This window comes from Populus trichocarpa, chromosome 4, assembly GCF_000002775.5.
Source record: "Populus trichocarpa isolate Nisqually-1 chromosome 4, P.trichocarpa_v4.1, whole genome shotgun sequence".
Classification (NCBI taxonomy): domain Eukaryota; kingdom Viridiplantae; phylum Streptophyta; class Magnoliopsida; order Malpighiales; family Salicaceae; genus Populus; species Populus trichocarpa.
The window spans coordinates 4,146,010-4,163,354 of NC_037288.2; the positions used below are offsets into that span (position 1 = coordinate 4,146,010).

Genomic DNA, 17,345 nt, shown 5'->3' on the forward strand with positions numbered 1-17,345 from the left:
ACTAGATCGATATCACATCCAAATGAGAACCTGGAAATTAATCAATGAAGAATTTTTTATCCTTTTCGAGATATGTAGGTCCTACATTAGAGGCTAGGTGATTCTCTTCTGATCCTATATAACGCTAAGGCTTCCTCCACATTGCATCCATCCTCAGCTTCTGTACTTTGATTACAAGTCGTTAGTTTTCTTATAGCAAGCAAAAGATATGGCTCAAATTGGCAAGAAGGAGGTCAAGACACCAATTCAATGCTCTGCTGCTAAGTTTTATGAGGTCTACTGGAAAGAAGCGTACCTCTTGCCGACGATTTCTCCTCGTAATGTTAAGAAAATAGAACTCGTTGACGGTACTTCTAGTTGGGAGGATAAAGTAGGCTCCCGCAAGCGCGTTCACTTCGATGAAGGTTTGAACTCAGACTTCTTAAAGGAGGGGAGACTCTCATTGACATTTTCAATCTTTTTTCCTTAAGATAATTATCAATTAATTACTTTGTTCCACAATTTTTTGTATAGCATTTGTTTTCCTTAAGCATGCATATACTTTAACAAGCAGCGGCGTTGTTTTTTTAAATAGCTGGACTTGAGGATTTCAAGGATGAAGTGGTAGAGATTGACCCTAAAGCCAAGCAAATCACCTACAAGGTGTTGGAAGGAAACATGATGCTTTTCTATCACAGCTTCCAGGCAGCCCTTGAGGTCACTGAAGGCACCGCGAAATGGACTGTTGAATTTATAAAGAAACATGACTCATGCCCAAATCCTGATCATTACTTGCACCGTTTAGATTCCGTCAACAAGGATGTTAATGCTTCCCTTCCTCCTAAGGATGTTAATGCTTACCTTCTTCCTATTAACTAGGAACAGCACGACAGAACATGCCCTTTGTTTAAGTGAAGCTAGCTAGTACGTACGTGGTACTGTGAAACAAACGCTTCAAATTAAAGGTGCATGTAATTCCCAGGCCCTAATATATAGTATAGAGCACTTTAGACCTTTGGATTCCATCAGTTAGGCTGTTGATGCTTCCCTTCTACAAGGTGTGTGGCATGAAAAGATAAGCCTGGTACTTGTATAATAATTCAGGTGGCCATCCTCTGTGTAACTTTGTGTGATCTAGTAATTAATAATATGTGCTCAATTTCCTTAAATCCGTCGTTCGGAGTATTATTTTCGTTCTAAATCCATTTTTTAGTGAATCGTTTTCTATTTGTTGAAAGTTTTTTTCTTCCCCTTTTATCACAAATTTTCACAAACAAATTGAAAATTACAATATTTTTTACCTAATTAATTAATTTTCTCCATTGATAAGTAGAGAAAAAGAACCCAACTCGTGATTCCAAGATCAAATAACTTTGAATATTGTACGTCAACAGAACTTTTATCTCTAGCAATTAAATAAATCGCACGGATGTATTAACAACTTTATTATACTTATATTCGTACAAAGAAAAAAAAAACTTGATAGATTTTTTATGGTATCAACTTAATTACTTATGTGCGTGGTGGTTGTTATATAAATTTCTTAATTAATGTGAAATCATCCTGTTTAATTACTGCGCACGTAGAAACTAGCAGAATAATAGTTTTTTTAATAATTATATTGCAGGATGCTAATTTAATGAGTCAAATTGAACTGAATAAGTAGTTTTTTTAAAATAATTAACTTATATAAATAAATTATAAATATTATTAAATCTATCTCAAAACTTGATCTAAATCCAACCATATATACATACATTTGTATATAATAGAAAAGCAGATGACATGTGTTGCTAAGTAACTTCAAAATTATTATAAGAGAATATTATTCAATGCGGTGATTATTGCTTTGAGCGCATCTTTAAGAGAGAAAAGTTCCAATATAGAACTATCCTATTTAATTATGTTCTTTGTTATTTTTCATGATATTCTCAATAATCTCAACAGTCATAGTATCACGATATTTCAACTCTTTATTATAACATACAATTGTTAAACACCTTTATCATATGAGTGTTAATCCAAATTCTCTGCAGCCACATTATCCATATACCTAATTTTACAACATTAAAAAATTTTTATTGCATCTAAAATATTTATCTATTTTGGATTTGAGATCCCATTTTCATGACCCTCCAAAGGATTTTGATAAAATTATATGATGGTGGTGCATCTTAAAAGCTCCAGAGAGTTTTATGAATTTGTGTCGTTTGACATCATGTTTTTCAATATTGATAAAATTATACTTTATATTTTTACTTGACTCACTTGCAAGTTAAATATTTTTAACACCCATTGTCACAATTGTTTTAGGTGTAAGTTGTATTTTCTATATTGTACTCACATAATGCTTTATTTATTTCATTTGTCATTGTTGATTTTTTTTTTAACCTTTAAGATGAGAAGTCTTTGTGTTTAGTTTTATAGTTTGTGATATTATATATTCTTTTGATAGATGGTTTTGCTTGACTTAATGTTCATGAAATATATTAATTCACAAACATAGATTGTAATTTTAGTTTGTTACAAAAATAAATAGATACATGACTTCTATTTAATGCGACTAATTATGTTCATGAACTTGTTATGGTTAAACAAATATATATAAGAATTAATGACAATTCACAATTGTTTTATAACTCAATATTTTACCATCCTTTTTATATATTTTTTGAAAATTAAAAAATCCCAAAAAATATGTTTTTTTGTCATTTTTAATTAATTTTTATTTGTTAAAATAATAAAAAACATATATAAAAAATATAGTTGAGGTTGAAATTAGACCAATAATTTAGTATCCTAGACAAAGTTAAGTTTGGGGAATTTTTAGGCCATAATCGAGGTTTGAATTGAAGAGAATTAAGAAAAAAGCTTAATTTTATTTAATTTGGCTAAGATTGAAAGAAATTTAAAGTTCAAGGATGAGTTTGAAATAAATAGTAAAGTTAAAAATCAATTGAGAGCTTAATTAAAGAAGGAAATCAAAATTGGAAGTTAAATAGGTTATAATTGCATAATTTTGTGAACCAATGATGAATTTGCAACACATGATTAGATATAAAGGTCTAAATTGATTCAATTGAAAGAAAAAGATGATTTAGGGCAAACCGAATGAAATTGGAAAAATTCAAAAATCCAAAGACTACAAAGAAAATAAGGAAATGTTTGTCCAAATTTGTTTTTTTCAGTCCAATTCAATCCACATCATTTAATTTAGTCCAAATGATTCATTGATTTTAGTCATATTAGTTCCATTTGAGTTCAATTGAATTATTTTGATTCATTTAGGTTCCCAATTAATTATTCCAATTAAATCAGACATTTAATTCTTGAATCCAAAGATTTTAGTTGATTAAGCTGCAATTAAAAATCTAGAAATACACCCCAACTTTCGAGAACGGAATCCCAAAATTGCATGGTCATATTTCCCCATTTTGGAAAGATGTTTTGTCAATCTTGGATCCAAACAGTGTCATCGGCTTAGTATTGCGTGAAAACATTAAATTCAAGATTGGTGATGGATCCTCCATTCTCTTCTGGTCTGACGTGTGGATTGGATCAAATGCTTTACGTAGCATTTTCCCTAGGCTTTACCAAAATTCTACTTTTCGTAATGGTTTGGTTAATGAGATGGGTCAATGGGTGAATGATCAATGGCGATGGAATTTGGTTTGGCGTAGGAACCTCTTATCTTATGAAGAGCAACAATATCATCATTTGCTCTCAATGCTGGCGCCAACGAAAATTCAGCAAGGAAGAGATGACAAACTTATATGGCCATGCAATTCTGACGGAAGCTTCTCAGTTAAATCCTGTTGCACCCTAATTGATAATACATCCTCTGCGAATGATAGAGTTTCGAAGCCAATGTTTGGATTAAAGGGGCCCCTCCGAAAGTTCAGGTGTTTCTCTGGTTGGCAGTACAGGACAAAGTTAGTACAAGAGCTTTCCTTCATCAACGGACTGTTTTGTCTGCCACACAAGCTTCATGTGTCTTTTGCAGCTCAGATTTGGAAACCTCAGAGCATCTTTTCATACATTGTAACTTTTCTAGGAGTGTTTGGATGAAAGTTTTGGATTGGTGGGGTATCCAATGTTGTTTACCGAAAACACTTGACTCGTTGCTTCTGCAGTGGCCCGAAATGGTACATGGCAAATTCCAAAGATCAGCTTGGAGACTAATTTCAAGTAGTACTATTTGGGGTATTTGGTTGCTGAGGAACAAAATTGTTTTTGAGGAGGGAACTATAAACTTGTTTGATTGTTTCTCCATCATCCTTCATCGGGTTGCTATTTGGTTGCATACTCAGGATTCAAACTTCACTTATACAGGAAATGACCTCTTAAGATCTTCTGATGACATCAAATTGTGGTGTAATAAGAAATCTTAGGTAGTCTTTTTGTTGTTTGCTGTAGTAGATCGGTTTTTTTAGTTTTTTTTTCTCTCATATCCCTTGTATTTTTCTTTGGCTATTGGCTTTATGGCCTTCTTACTATACTCTCGATGATTATCAAAAAAAAAAAAAAATCTAGAAATTCAATCCAAAAACCTCAGCAAATCCAATCTTAAAATTCCTTAATCACATCCCAAATTTCAATTCAAATCTCTAGGAATCAAATCCCAAAAATCTTTCAAAACATCATTAATTTTAGATTTCTTTCTTAAAAAGAGACGAATAACATGCTTTGGAGGTGGGGAGGGGGTGCCGCTGTCTAAAAGAAAATCTCTCATTGTCAGCCTTTTTTCTCTGCTAAAAGAAACTATCTTCACCAAATAGCCAAGCCACATACTATAACACATACTATAACCCTTTCCTTTCACCACAATACAGAAACTCGGCCATTATGTTCTTTATTTCTCTCTCATAACTCCTTTACCAAATCAACTCCCTTCATCTCCAGCCCTCATTTTCTTCCCTAATTTCTTCGCCATAAAACAGATAGGAAACCAAAACAAGCACACGTAAAATATCTCTCTCCTCCACACCATTTGCACTTTCTCATGCTGCCCAAAACAAAGAGAACAAATCAACACTGCCCTCTAAAATAGTCTCTCATCTACCTTCTCATCCTTCAACAACATCCAACTAACATGGTCTCTTTCTGTTGCATGCCAAAGAATCACCATTCACGTTTGTCACTGGCTGAATAAACCATCCCCTCTCTCTCGGCCATCTACTCATTCCCCACCAACATAGTTGTCGTCATCAATAACAACCCACACATGCAATAACAATGATGATTGATACTTAGCAACATCATCATCCAACATAATCCAACCACACCACTAAATGACAACCAACAAAAAATAGAGAGAAAAAGACATAGAAACAAACCAATGGAGAGAGAATTAAGAGGAAGAAGGGAAAAGAGAACCAAAACTATTTTTTGTGTGATTTCTATTTTTATAGGTGAATTTGAATCTCACCACTAGCATAAACATGAAGAGCAAGAGAAGATCTACCTAATTCATCAGTCTCTTTATCCTTCAAGCGGTGGTAACATGTGCTCCCATACAATGGCAACGATGATAGGCATGGAACTCACGCGCTGCCACTGTCTAAGCAATTCCAGCAACTCCTTTAGACCATTTAGATCTTGCCCAACCTCTTCCAGAAGGTCCACTGTAAATTTTGAATGATTTAATATTTTGAGTTACATGTGATAATTGTATAAATATGCGTAATCGTAAGGTGTGTGCTAAATAGTGAAAGAGAATGTATGTAGGTGATACATGATTTTATTTTCTTTACATGTGTTAGAAAAAAATAAAAAAACAAAGAAGCAAAAAAAAAATACACATCTTTGTATATTTTGTTTTTTTTATACCATGTTTACATAAAAATTAAAAAAGAAACCATTTTTGCATGTTTTTAGCATTAAAAAAATGTGTTTTCGGTATTTGTTTAAAAAGAAACCCAAAGAGATTGGATTAGGGACTTCATTAAAGAAATTCAAAACCAAGGACCAAACTAGAAATGTGCGTAAATAAAGGGGCTGAAATTGACCAAATCAGGAGCTAAATTGAAAAAATTGAAAGTTTGTTGATCAATTGATGGTCAAAATGCACAAATTCAAAATCAAAGACCAAAGTGAAAAAAGCGGCCAACTTCATGTCTGGCATCTAAATTTGACAGGGATACAATTGAATTGATTCTTAAATCTCAATTGAGGACTGGATTAAACAAATTGAAAATTTAGGATGATTTGGATATTGAAACTTTTTAGCGCCCTTTTCTTTTAAATGAAACGACGCGTTTTGTTCAAAACAACATCGTTTCATTCACAATTTATTTTTTTAAAAAGAGAGAGAGCTGCAAATGGTGCCATTTTTATGGCACTGTTTTCCATCTTCTTCCCCTGGACGCGCAAAGGCGAGGGAAGAAGGTTTCCCCCCCTCATTTGCAATGCTTGTTTCTCCCTCTCTCTCCCTCCCACTTGCCCAAAAACCCTAACACAACCCACATCCTCTCATGGCCTACCACCATGATTAAAGGGGCAGAGGAGACAAGCCATGCGAGCGGCTACACAGAGGCACTCCAGCCACCCTACCCCTTCACGATAACTGGACAAGGGTAGGGTAGCCATCTCTTCCACCACCCCTTATAAGTATCCCGTCTCCAGAAGGTAAAGGGGATGAGAACAAGAGAACCAAATGAATGAAAAAAAAAAGAATAAGAGGGAAGGAAAAAAACAAAATAAAAAAAAGAAGAAAAACAGGGGAACACAAAGAAAGAAAGAAAAAAGGAAGGGAAGAAACAGAAGAGAAAGAGATAAGAAAGAAGAGAAAACAAAGAATGATAGGAAAGGGAAAGAAAAAGAACCACCGGCTAGCAAAGCCACCCTTCCCAGTGCACAACCTTCTCGGTGAGAAGAAGAACCAGCAGCTCCAGCTCCGACAAGGACCGATGCCGTCATGAGCCACCGCAAGTCAGCATCCACCTCATTTCTCCTTCTTCTCTTTCTTTGTGTGCCGCCTCCACTATTCTACAAGTGAACAATGGAGAGTGAATTAATTCACTCTCCACTGTTCGTTGTGTCAAACAGCGTCTGCCCCAACCAAAATGGCTGGGCCGGGTCCGGCCCAATACAAAAAAAACATTTACTGGACTGGTATTTTCCCAACACCTTTTTGGGCCGGTATCGACTTAACCCCTGTCTTGGGTTGATGTCGGCCTAGTCCCTTTTTGGTCGAACTCGAGCCAGTTTCCTTTTAGGTCGAACTCAGCCCAAATGTGGTAGGCTCAACCCACTTGATTAGGTTGGGCCCAACCTAATGTATTTAGTTATAATATAATAATATATAATATATGTTATATGTTAAAAAAAAAAAATTAAATCCTTTTAAAAAAATTTGAGGTTTTCTCGCTTATTTTTCTACCAATTTTGCTTAATATTGGTTTGTATTTTTAACCTTTAAAGATACAAATCCGGCATTAAAATACTTAGTGTTTTCCAAAATATTGCAAAAAAATTTTATATAAAAAAACAAAAAAAAAATATCTTATTTTCATGCATACGACCAAGTCTCTCAAGCTTATAAGAAATTTTCATATTGTATTTTCAAACAACAAAAAATCCAAAAACAATATGTAGTAGAATGCATTTTGAGCTTTAATAACCAGTTTATTAAAGTCATGAGAACTAGGTCAATATTTCAAAAATACTAAGAAAATTATTTTTTTTCTTTTAATATCTGGGATTACAAACTTATACTTAAGATGTATTCCTTATATTAAATAAGAGGTAGTTTTTTTGTTGTTGACATTAGAACGATTAAGTTTTACTTGATAAGATAAGGATCTTCTTGCTGAGGTTGACTTTTCTTTAACCTTAGACAGACTAATAATTAGAAAATACAACAATACCTTAGTTTATTATCAGATAATTAAACAATGCAGTTTACCTTAGGTAGAGCATATTAAGACTGATAATACCTTTCCTTTACACAATCAATCTCCGTGTCCGGTCTTTGAGACCAGTTAGGGTTTCTAGTGACTAAAATACTGGTTAACAACTCTCATTCCCTTTTTCAACTAATAAGACAAGAATTCTTTGTTTCTCTCATTTCCTGATACCATCCAAAAATGAATGATCGCCTCGATGTCGCACACGTGCGGCAACTGTAGAACTCATCATCATCATCATTAGAGTCTCTCATCACCTTATTAACAAATCTTTACCTTCTACAATCACTATAGTGACGTCTTAGTTTACCATATTTAAAACGAACTTACATATGGATTGGCTAGCTTAGCTACTTCATTATGCTTCCTCACCACTAACCTATCTAGCTTGACAACTTTTTGGCGAGCATTTAACTTGGTTACCATATTTAAAACGAACTTACATATGGATTGACTGCTCATATAGTAATATTTCTACTTTCAATGCTAGATTTCACGTGTTATTGAGTGCACATACGATCCATGTGCTTATTTTATATTTTGATAGTAAGTTTCAAACAATCCAAATACCTAGCAACTATCTAGCCTTCAATCTCTTACAACTAGTTATGCTTTGCTAGATTCATAAATTTAATGATGTATTAATGGATAGTCTTTTGATCCTGAGTACATTTATAATATTTATAAAACAAGCACTATTCAAGATCTAAAAATAAAAATTAATCTCTAAACAATTATCTTATTTAAAACCAGGATGTAATAGGTTGTATATCTTATGCGATCAGATCAATTTGAACCTTTCTCCACTAAGAGGAAGCTCCTCATTTCAACCTAATGACAATCATTTATGTCATCTCTTCTTCTAACAACTTGTCATACTCCATTACACTATCATAATTAGCAAGCTAGTTAATGAGATTCTTTATTCCCAAGTCTCTACTAAAGGTGACTATGTTAATGTCCAACCAAAACATGTTAGGGTCATGAATTAGCAAGCTAGTTAATGAGATTCTTTATTCCCAAGTCTCAACTAAAGGTGACTATGTTAATGTCCAACCAAAACATATTAGGGCCATGAATTTTCAACCAAAATATATTAGGGTTGTCGCGGGGGCGATGTCGTCTGGCGACGGCGGAGGCTCTCTGTCGTGCCTCCTGGTGTGAGGTGTGATGTGTTGGGAAGGTTTTCTGGATTTAATCATAAAATTATGATTAAGGTTCAAGAGTCGCCACCTAGTATTATGGTCACTAGGAACCTATGGTCTGCGAGAGTCTGAGTAAGGGACTGGTTGTGCAAGGGGAAGACGCATCACCCCCAGTGCACCTTACCTAAGGTAAGCTCCATTGTTGTTTGATTGTTTTTTTCTAAGTCGGGTTTTTATTCGTTGGTCTTTTCTAAGGATCAAGGCAGATCTCTCTTCATGAAAGAGTCTCTACCTTATCGGTTTAAATCCTAACCGTTCTAAAGTCTGAATTTTAGCATCACATTTTTACACCTTGTATCTTTAATACTTGAGGGTGTATTTTATCGTGTAATTTTACACCCCACAAACATTAAAGTCTACATCTGGATCCTAAAAAAAATATTGGAAAAAGATTTTTGACATGTTGGCCAAATCCTAATGGATAATCATAAACTGGTTATGATATCCATTTTTGGATTTTTTTAAAATGAAAAAGATGCAATTTTTGTTTTCGCTTTTTTTATATGAAAAATATGCTTGGAAAAATTTTAGGATTTGGCCGTATGCAAAAAAATATTTTTTCTTTTTGAGAATGTTTTAATTTTTTTTAAAAAAAATATTTCGGAGAAAACCGGGTATTTTAATACCGAAGTTGTATTTTACAGTGTAAATATATAACCTGATATAATGAAAAATTGGTAGAAAAATATTTGAGAAAACCACAATTTTTTGAAATGATTTTTTTTTGAAATTTTTTGATTTTTTTTTTAAATAGATATAGTCCATTGCATGAACAGTAGACGTGAATTATAATTCACGCCCACTGTTCACTCAATGAACAAAGACGGCGAAGAAGAAGAAGAAGAAGAGGAAGGGGAGAGAGGGCGGACAACCTGGCGCGGCGACCAAGGATGACAGTGTGCTGCCAGTGGTTGCAGCGGTGGAGCTGGTGGCTGGTGGCAGAGCAGGATGAAAGAAGGAGAAGAAAATCTGCAGGGGGAGAGGGGCCGGCGGTCGCGGTGGCTATTCTTCCACTGGTGTGGATTTGGGTTCGTAGGGAGGCTGCACCGCCGTCTGTTGGTGGAGGAGAAAGGTGTCTGCGGGGTCTTTAGAGGCTGAAGACACGGTGGAGAGAGAAGGAAGAAGGAACGTCTTGCAGAGGAGAGAAAGACATTCACGGTGGCTTATTACAGACGCAGTGGTGGCTGGCCGGTGGTCTTGGCAAAGCTTGGTGGTGTTGGTTGCTCAAGGCGGAGTTGGAGGAAGAAATGGTGACGGTGCTGGTTTCCTGTGGCGGAGGAAGAAAGAAGAAGAAACAGAAGAAGAAAATCTGCAGCGGGGAGAGGGAGGAAGGCTGGTTTTTTAGCTTCCTTTGGACCCAATTTTCTCCTCTATCAGGCCATAAACTCAGCCTCTATTTATAGGCGGTGTAAGAGGGTAATCTTGTCTGCACCGGGGTAAAATTTCAGCCTTTGATTCAGATGGGAAAGATCTCAACCGTTGGCTCAAAGTAGGCATGGTGCACTGTCAAATTGTCAAATCTGCAACTGTAGGCTGCCTGAGTTGGCCTCTTTGGGGTGGTGCCACGTCCGTTTATTTGCCAGTGAGCCGGCGAAGACCATACTCGGACGTAGAGGGATGTCTGGTGATCAGTTTCGTGCAAGTTTTGGCAAATTTGGTGGATGTTAGGTACATTAAATGCAGCTGCAAAATAGATAACCTGAACAGTTATTTAAGAGATTTAAAGAAGAATATGAATAGTACCAAAGTTCTGATTTTGGCTAAAGTTCATTTCAGTCCTCCCTCTTTAAATTTGATTTAATTGCACCTATAATTGACCCTAAAACTTCAATTTTCTTAAGCTTTTGCCCCTGATTTCAATATATTAACATGGTGAAAATTAAATTTGGTCTCTTAAAATTCCAATCTCCTCAATTAAGCCCAAATTAGGCTCCCAAACTTAATTTTTCATCAATTAAGTCCCAAATAAAATTAATTTGACCCATTTAAAGTATAATTAAGTCCTTGCACTTAATTAAATCCTTCAATTGGACCCAAATTAATTCTTAAACATAATTAAAATTCAATTTGGCCCATGATTAAATCAAATTGGCCTATTAAAAATTTAATTATATCATTGGACTTAATTTTTATTCAAATTCGTCCAATAATCATTTAATTTAATCGTGAATTTGCATTTTTTTTCTCCATTTTTGGGCGCAATGGGGTACAATTAGGCCTTGAATTTCCTTCAAAAATTACAGCTTAATTTTCCGGTCTGCTTTCTCCACGTTGCCAGCCTTTATTTTATTATTTTTATTTTTATTTTGAAAAAAAAAATTGATTTTTGAGAAATAACCTAGAATTGGGTTATGACAAAGGTCATGGCTAAATCTATCACGCTTCTCTTCATCTTCCCCATTATATCCAAGAACCTATCTCCCTCTTACTACTCCTTTATCTAAATTCTCTTTGGACCTAATAAACTTATGGATTTTGTTCTACAAGAATAGGTCTTGGGTGTATCACCAGGAAAATCTCAATCAAAACATTTTGATACCTCATTAAGTGTTCTGTTCATATGGATAAAAGTTTTCTGTAGACCTCTAATCATACCATCTAGGTTGTCTAAGCCTATTCAAGAGTCCTCACAATGTCCTTAATGATCTGCATACCTTGATCAACATCCCTAGGATGAGCGTTGTTACTATTCTTTAGTCAAGTCAATCCCACTCTGACGTAATTTAATATAGAATATAGCATAATGATACAAGGTTTTTTAATACTCAAAAACCCTAAAAGAAAACACAATAAACTATGAAACAAAACTTAAAGTCTGGTAAATCATGAATATTCAATAAACGATGGTTAAAAACCTATAAATAGCACAAATAATTTGTCCTAGTTGATCAATGGCTAAACTAGAAAAATAAAAATAAACTAGAAAACTGGAAATTAATTCTAGAAATATGAAAATTAGAAGAAAAAAAAAAAAAGGTCATTGGAGAGGGTTTTGACGTCGAGAATGGCCTCTGACAGCTTTTGTGGCCTTATGATTTGCATCAACTGGATACTCAGACCAAAAATTAACTATGAGTAGCATATGTTTTTACTCCAAAGTCTTTTCTTAGGCTTTTGTGTATCCGTGTGATCCATGAACTCATTAGCTAGATAGCCAACATCATTGTTTTTCATCTTCAAGAATAAACAGCACTTCAATTATCTATCCGAGAAAAATAAATATATTTTTCTTTCTTTTTTCTTTTTATTTTAAGAAAAGATTCATACATGATACACTTTGAAAAAGGGATATTAGTACATATAAATAGAAATTCAAATATTCAAAACTAAGATGCTATTTAGCTAAGATCGAAACAGTAATTGATAGGCTAAGTCACACACACATAACATAATCTTGAGATTAAAACTTTACTACCTAACATATTTTTTAGGTTGATAACCACTAGGCATCACGTGGGTCTGAACTACAAGCACAGTGTAAATTGTCCAATGCTTTCTAAAACCTCTAGATGGATTGACCACGGACATGTGGGTTTCTTGCTCAACACATGAATATGCACTAACTAGCTAGATAAGGTCACGGAACTTGGGCTAGAACAATCCCATCGAGCTATCTGTTCAGCTGTTCTCACACCTAATTCCCCCATCATGGAAGCATGTAGTGTTGACCATGAATCAAACCCCAACTTGCAACGCATGTAGCATCTAGTTTTCAAGAACCCAAAAGCACAGCCTATGAACATAAAACAGTCACCATGCTTTCCATGTCTTGTTTCTTTCTCCAATCACTTTAGATACCCAAACACCTGTAATCCACCGAAATATTCCAGCCTATGGACAGAAAGATTGGTTTTGTCATGCGCATTAGTAGTCATTGTCATCATACGTGATGGTTCATGAAAACCACAGTGTTTTATGTGTTGTAAATGACGTAGATGAAGAATTTTGTGACAGAAGAGTGTTAATTGATACATCCAAGCCGCTTAGTCAAATCGAAGTAGTGATCGTATTAACACTGTTATCACCAGTGTGCACGTAAATAATCTGCTCTCCTCAACAAAAATATTGACCTTCCCGTCAACAACTACTTCTATCTCTCTTCTCTATGTCCATATTTTCACGCTTCAAACGTTCAAATTCAACTGGATATTAATCATCGACGACAACGATAGCTTTCCGATTTCGGGTCAGTTTCCCTGACTCCTACAAGCAAGCTGTACTTCTAATCAGGGCTATATATAGGTATAGTCATATTTAAACCATTGGGATAAATGTGAATTGGGTACATGAACCCTAAAAACCTAGATTGGAGATGCAACATACATCTTGAACTTGAAAGAATGAATAAACAAATTTTATAAATAGTAATATAAAACCGCTTCAAATCCCAAGAGATTCCCTAATAGTTTAAGATTTTTCAGTGAATATTCTTTAAAATACCATCCTCAACAAAAGACGGATGCAATTATTAAAGAATCTATCTCTTATCAAATACATATAAGAAAATAAAGTAATATACAAGATAGTAAAATTATCGGTTTCTCAAAATATAGTGAAAATGATAAATTTAGATTTTTTCGAGAGTCACACGAATTCTATTAGATAGATTTAGGATTGTTTAAGGTTTATACAAAGATTACCTAAATATCAAATGTTATTTTCAGCTTTGAATATTTGCTTCAAGGTTAGGTTGTCGCAAACCACAAGTCGTCCAAGTATCCGACCTCTAACAGTAATTCAGATAAATCACCAGTGAGAAATCTCCTAGACCCTTTAGAAGAGAGGGATTGGTATACCTTAGAATGCTAGTTTTTTTTGTTTTGTGTTTTAGACATTTACATGTTGTACTTTTCTCACCCTTCTCTTTCTTAGAAAATAAGACGTATAACATTCTATTCATTGAAAAACCTAAAAACCCTATAAATAAAAAAAATATCAATTTGTCCTTTAAGTCCTTACTTGAGTATTTCTTGGTCTAGAATTATAATCTCTTATATTAATTACTTTCTAGTCCTCAATTTCTAAAATTTATTTACAATGAAGTCACACTTGATTAATCATCTCATTTTAATTTCTAACAAATGATTCTTATATGTGTGACCTTTTAGGTTCCCTAATAAGTTGGCTCAAATATAAATCATAGTTCTAAATAAATTAAGATTAAATAAATTAAATAATTTCATTTATTATCAATTTAATACCTAATTGATTTATATTTGAAGATCAAGTACAGTGTCTAGCAACCTGTCATGATCCCCCAAATATTAGAAAAGTCATACTTGATTTGACTTAACTTTTCAGTGACTAGTTTCTCAGGCTAATTATTATCACTTCATCAAGAATGTTCTGATTTAGACATTATAGCATGGAGTATGCATGCATTGTCAACATTATAGTCATTGATTATTTGAATAAGATTTTGAAACTCTTTTCAAAACTCATTCCACCTTGGCCAAGGATTTCACAATCAATATTGTGTGAGAACAAATTGAGCTTTTTCCCTAATTCACAAGGGTGATGAATCTTCTTTTGATAACTCAAATACCTTCAAATAGTTTATGCTATAACAAATATTTGCCCATTTGTTACCCTTGATTAGGACAACATGTGATCAATATCAAAACATAACACTTCCTATATAAGATAACATAGTGATCTCAAGTTTAATAGTCACTTACATAACTATCACATGAGCCTTTCCATAAACATAGGTGATCTCTCCATATGAAATTGTCTCGCGGGTTACTTTAGTGTACATGTCATTTGACAAACACCTATATATTAGTTAAAAGTATCTCTCATACCTCAGTTTATGAGAGCAACTACTTCTTTTTATAAATAAATGAGTGTAATATGTACTGGTCTCAACAAATCTATTTACCATTCAGTCTTAATATAGCATTGACCATAAACAATTAGAAATAATGATTTGATGCAACATGAATCTCATAATTATAACAACTTTATAATTTATTTTGCATAAAAGAAAATTATCCTATGGACTTTATATCTACTTTACATTCATTAATTAAATATTAGATTCATCAATCAAATAGAAATGAATATTAAAGATATAGAAAGCTATTATTAATAATAAATATATTTTTCATGAATAAAATCAGTGTTACGTGTAACCAACCGATTCATTACAAGACATATTCACTAACAGAAATAATCATCACTTGGAGGTTTAAGTGAGTGTTTACTAATGTGGTACGAGGTGCTTTTCAAAAGTATTTTTAAATTGAAAATGCATTAAAATAATTTTTTTTATTTTTGATGTCATGGATTGCAACAATAAAAAATTAATTTGTTGTTTTTTCAGGCAAAACAAAATTGAAAAGGAAGTCCAACCACAAAATAAACATTTTTTTATGTTTGTTGGATGGAAACTAAACTCAACTATTTAAATTTAATATATCAGATACCAAATCATTTGACATATATTAAAATATGGGCTACAAGTTAAGAGAAGTGTTAGGAAACTCATCCTATATCAAGTATATATAAGCAGACAAAGTAATTTAAAGACTAAGAAAGGTTCATTGAATGTAAAATTTAAATATTTTAAATACAAGTTAATCTCAATTATGAAATTTAATTACATGTTAGGAATAATACAGAATAAGTAAAAGGATACTAAGTATATAAGTATATAAAGTTGATAATGAACCATTCACCCCACCATAATTTCTTTATCTTTTGGATGAATTCAGATTAAACTATCATATTCAATAACACTAACAATAAGCATAAAAACAGTGTTCCTAAATTTTTTTAATTTGTCTTCTTCTAAATCTTTTGTGGTTGCTGATATGGGTAATTGGATTAATGGTATCTGGATGAGGTCTCTACAATAACATCGCTCTTTGTTTCAATTTGAACTAGAGCAGCTATCTCTCTTGTCATCCTTATTGGAATCAAAGACTATGCTCTGCTTTAGGTTGGACAGGAAGATTTGGACGCTCAAACAGATGGTCTTTTTACATTGAAATCATTTTCCCATCTGTTCAATCATTTGCTTTATGGTGGTGACTAACCTTTTCAGTCTTTAGTTTGGATAAAATACGCCCTACCAAAGGTCCAATTATTTCTCTAGCTCCTTTTCCAAGACAAGTCTCCACTAGAGATTTCTTGTTTCAGCATGACTTCCTCACCCTTCAACATGCAAGATGTGTGCTTTGTAAAAGAATTCTTGAATCTTCTATGAAGATAGCAGTTTTGAATGAAAGAATTCTAGAGATTTAAAAAGAGAAATGAAGAAGGCAGAGAGAGCAGTTGACAGTTGAAGGAAGAAGATGAATATATTCACTGTTTTTCATTAACACATTTTACATTATTGAAGATGTATTTATAGCAGAAGCTGCAGACGTAAATCAGCTTTAAAAAGAGAAATGAAGAAGGCAGAGAGAGCAGTTGACAGTTGAAGGAAGAAGATGAATATATTCACTGTTTTTCATTAACACATTTTACATTATTGAAGATGTATTTATAGCAGAAGCTGCAGACGTAAATCAGCTTTCTTCTTCAATGTTTAACAACTTTAACAACTTTAACAGCTTTTCTATCTGCCTAACAGTATTAACTACTTTAACTGCCTAACAGTATTTTAACTGCCTCATCCTGTAATCACTTGACATATGGCATGATTCTGATCATTGATATCTTTACATTCCCTCGCAATCGTATGCATGGAGGAACCAAGCATAAGATTGGAACAATGGTGACGAAACAATGGAGAAGAAAGACCCTTAGTGAGAATGTCAGCAAACTGATCTGCAGAGGAAACATGTTGAACAAGCAAGTCACCTTTGATAACATGTTCTCTAACAAAGTGATAATCAATCTGAAGATGCTTCATCCTGGAATGAAACACTGGATTGGAAGTGAGAGAAATAGCAGAGATATTATCACAATGAATTAAAGGAGGAATAAGCAATGGAACATGCATATCATAGAACAATTAACGAATCCATGTGAGCTCAGCAGCAGCAATAGCAAGAGCTCTATATTCGGCCTCAGCAGACGAGCGTGAAACAGTATGTTGCTTCTTAGAAGCCCACAAAATAGGACTGGATCCCAAGTAAACAACAAAACCAGAAACAGAACGACGATCATTGGGATCACCAGCCCAATCAGCATCACTGTAAGCTTGCAAATTAAGGGTGCCAGGCTGAAAGTGAATACCATAGTCAAGAGTACCCTTGAGATATCACAAGATTCGTTTCACTGCAACAACATAAGACTCCATGGG

General features: G+C 33.9%; 1 non-coding gene across 1 annotated transcript; it reads left to right on the top strand.

The window, feature by feature from the left end:
* The first annotated feature begins 133 nt into the window (after positions 1-133).
* LOC7470239 (uncharacterized) lies at positions 134-1,148 on the top strand. The gene is made up of 2 exons (XR_008058954.1): positions 134-404; positions 575-1,148. It is a non-coding gene; the product is annotated as an uncharacterized LOC7470239 (transcript).
* Positions 1,149-17,345: the final 16,197 nt, after the last annotated feature.